The sequence below is a fragment of the Octodon degus genome, unplaced genomic scaffold, assembly GCF_000260255.1.
Source record: "Octodon degus isolate 3935 unplaced genomic scaffold, OctDeg1.0 scaffold00036, whole genome shotgun sequence".
Classification (NCBI taxonomy): domain Eukaryota; kingdom Metazoa; phylum Chordata; class Mammalia; order Rodentia; family Octodontidae; genus Octodon; species Octodon degus.
Window position 1 is genome coordinate 10,167,012 of NW_004524612.1, and position 3,962 is coordinate 10,170,973.

Genomic DNA, 3,962 nt, shown 5'->3' on the forward strand with positions numbered 1-3,962 from the left:
AGGAGGAAGAGAAGGGACAGAAAGACATTGAAGGAAAAATGACCAAGATTTCTCAATTAATAAACACATTCAGAATCTCAGTATATGCCACATAGTATAAAGAGATCTACACACAGACAATCGTAGTCAACGGAGTAAATCAAAGACAAAAGCAGACATTAAAAATAACAAGACAAAAATGATGTGCTTTGTCACTCTTAGGAACTTTTCAGCTGACTTCTCATCAGAAGCTTTAGGGACGAAGGGTAGGGGTGTAACATCTTCGAAACATTGAAGGAAAATGATTCTCAAGCAAAATCCTATAGGAAGCTATTCTTTACAAATAAAGAGAAATTAAGATGTTTCCAGAAAAAATAGGAAATTTGCTGGTATAAAAGACATACAACATACTAAAGACATCCATCATGGTGAAAAGAAATTACACTAGGAAATAAATGAAGTTCTTTTGAAGAAATAAAGAATACCAGTAAAGATAATCATATATATATATATATAGTTATCTGTATAAAAAGACAGCTACATAAATCACTGATTGTAAAAATATTTGCTATGTGCTCAAACATGTATAACGATGTAATTTATACCATGATATGCACATAAAGAAGGGGGACAAGAATGTAGCTATAAGTGTAATAATGTTTTTATTTGCATTTCAGATTAAATTGCAAATGACTTGATGATTGCTATAAGATGCTAATAGCAATCCCTAGAGCAACCACTAAAAATGTAATTTTTAGAAGTATGCATAGTACAAAAATCGATAAATTTTTAATGCCATATTTAAAAAGATCTATTACATGCACACCTAAAAGAAAGAAAAGTAAGAAATAGAGGGATAATAAAAAACATAAAAATTTTAAAAAATGGCAAACAAAAGAACAACAATCAAACAGCAAAGATCCTGCCAGAATGAATTAACAATTCATCTCCTGGGACCGGGGCGATGGCTCAGTAGAGTAAGTAATTTCCTGCAAGCACAAGGTCCTGAGTTCAATCCCTAGCACTGAAAATAAAATAAAATAAAATAAAATAAAATAAAATAAAATAAAAACCTCATCGCCTTACTACCTATAAGCACTGCATTTTAGGGTTAAAGATACGAATAAGTGAACAATACCTAAAGACAAAAATATTCAAGAAGCTATGAAGAACAAAATTAGGTATAGCACATAGCAGAAGTGAACTGGAGTAGTCACACTGATATTAATTAAAACAGACTTTAAGACAGAAGTGTAACTAGAGGAAGAAAAGACACTTTATAAGAATCCTAGTCCTTCAAAAAGGTATAATAACATACACATATATAATTTTAAAAAAAATCTTCAAAATTAGATTTTAGTTTTTCCATAAGTAAAACTTATGGAATTAAAAGCATACATAGAAAATTTAGCAATGTTATTAAAACATTTTAGTAGTACATTTTCAACAATGTGCATTTCAGTAAAGCACATGATCTAACGTTGAAATCAAAGATTTGAGCAAACGTATGTGGTGGTTGCTGGTAGACCATGTGTTCCTATAAAAGTAGGCCATGCATTCTTCTCACGTGCACATGGAACATTCTTTAGGACAGATCCTATTCTAAACTGCAAGGCCAGCCTTGGTATACTGAAAAGATTTGAAATCATATAAACATTTTTTCCAAAAATGAAATAGACATTGATAATAGAAGAACATTGGAGAAATTTATAAATATGTAGAAATTAAATGACACTTTTCTAAGAAACCAATGAATCAAAGAACAAATTGCAATGAAAATTTAAATATTTTCAAAAACAAATAAAAGAGCCCAGTTACTCCATTCAGCCAGTGCAAACTGTAGCTTCTTGGCTGAGGCGCTTCTGTCCTCTGAGAGCGGCAGACTCCAAGTCCTACTCCAGCGATGGCCTTCGCAAAGCTGCACAAAGTGCTCATCAGTGACAGCCTGGACTCCTGCTGCCAAAAGATTCCGCAAGATGGAGGGCTGCAGGTGGTGGAAAAGCAGAACCTGAGCAAAGAGGAGCTGATAGCCAAGGTGCAGGGCTGTGAGGGCCTCATTGTCTGCTTGGCCACCAAGGTCACCACCGATGTCATCAGTGCAACAGGGAAGCTTCTGGTGGTCAGCAGGGCTGGTACAAGGCTGGATAACGTGGATCTTGAGGCTGCAACAAGGAAAGGCATCCTGGTCAGGAACATCCCCAATGGGAACAACCTCTGAGGGGCGGAGCTCACCTGTGGGATGATCATGTGCCTGGCCAGGCAGATTCCCCAAGCGACGGCTTTGGTGAAGGCTGGCAGATGGGAGCAGAAGAAGTTCATGGGAACGGAAATGAGTGGAAAGACCTTGGGGAAGCTTGGCCTGGACAGGACTGGAAGATAGGTGGCCATCCGGATGCAGTCCTTTGGAATAAAGACGATAGGATATGACCCCATCATTTCTCCAGAAGTCTTGGCTTCTTTGGGGTCCAGCAGCTGCCCCTGGAGGAGCTCTGGCCTCTGTGATTTCATCACTGTGCACATGCCCCTCTGTCCTCCATGACAGGTTTGCTGAATGACAGTACCTTCGCCCAGTGCAAGAAGGGCGTACATCTGGTGAGCTGTGCCCGTGGAGGGATCATGATCAAGGGTGCCCTCCTCCGGGTCAGTGTGCTGGAGTCACTGGATGTGTTCACGGAAGAGCCACCCTGAGATCAAGCCTTGGTAAACCATGAGAATGTCATCAGTTGTCCCCATGTGGAGGCCAGCACCAAGGAAGCTCAGAGCCACTATGGGGAGGAAATAGCCATCCAGTTTGTGGACATGGCTAAGGGGAAATCCTTAGCAGGGGTTGTAAAAGTTCAGGCCCTTACCAGTGCTTTCTCTCTGACACCAAGCCTTGGATTGCTCTTGCAGTAGCCCTGGGGACACTGATGCAGGACTGGGATGGCTCCCTCAAAGGGACTGTCCAGGTGGTGACACGAGGACCATCTTTGAAGAACACCGGGAACTGCCTAAGTCATTGTTGGGCTCCTGAAGGAAGCTTCCAAGCAGACGGATGCAAACTTGGTGAACACCAAGTTGCTGGTGAAAGAGGCCGGCCTCAGTGTGACCACCTCCCACAACCCTGCTGCTCTGGGGGAGCAGGACCCTGAAGAGTGCCTCCTCACCGTGGCCCTGGCAGGTGCTCTCTACCAGGCTATGGGCTTAGTCCAGGGCACCACGCCTGTGCTGCAGGCACTAAGTGGAGCAGTCTTCAGGCCAGAAGTGCCTCTCTGCCAGGGCCAGCCCCTGCTCATGTTCCAAACTTGGCACTCCAGCCCTGCAGTGCTGCCTACCACGATCGGTCTCCCAGCAGAGGTAGGGGTGCAGCTGCTGTCCTACCAGACCTCAGTGGTGTCAGATGGGGAGTAGGCATATCACGGGCATCTCCTCCCTGCCCCCCAACCTGGAAGTGTGGAAGAAGCAGGTGTCTGAGACTTTCTAGTCTTCCTTCTAGCCTTGGAGTTCACTGGTCCCAGTCTTGGGGGCTTCTCTGAAGACACTTAACCACCATCATGAGCACACAGAGGTGAGTGACATCCCTGGGGCAGGATAGGGTCTATGGTGCTGCTCTGCTGCAATGCCTGACCTTGTAACAAGGCAACAACCACCAAATAAACAGCCGCCCCCCACAAAAAAATAAAAGAAACCCACTAACCTATTGAAGCATGTCTTCAGAGGCAAATTTATTGGTTCAAACAACTGAAGGGATTAAAATATTCTATTCTGGCATAGTGTTTGCTTAAGTGAAAGGCACTTATAACAGAGGCCAAAGGATTACTCTGATACTCTTTTATCTGATATGATGAAATTTCTATAAAAGTAATACTTTTCTTACACAAGAACCAAAAAATCAGCATCATTATCTTCAGTGACAAGGTGTCAAACCTGAAACTTATCTGTAAGCCTCCTCACATAATTTAGTGGCTTTCTGTAAAGAACTATTATTTTGTTCTATACAGTAT

General features: G+C 42.3%; 1 pseudogene; it reads left to right on the forward strand.

Annotated features, from left to right (window-relative positions):
* The first annotated feature begins 1,882 nt into the window (after window positions 1-1,882).
* LOC101579930 lies at window positions 1,883-3,442 on the forward strand (annotated as a pseudogene).
* Window positions 3,443-3,962: the final 520 nt, after the last annotated feature.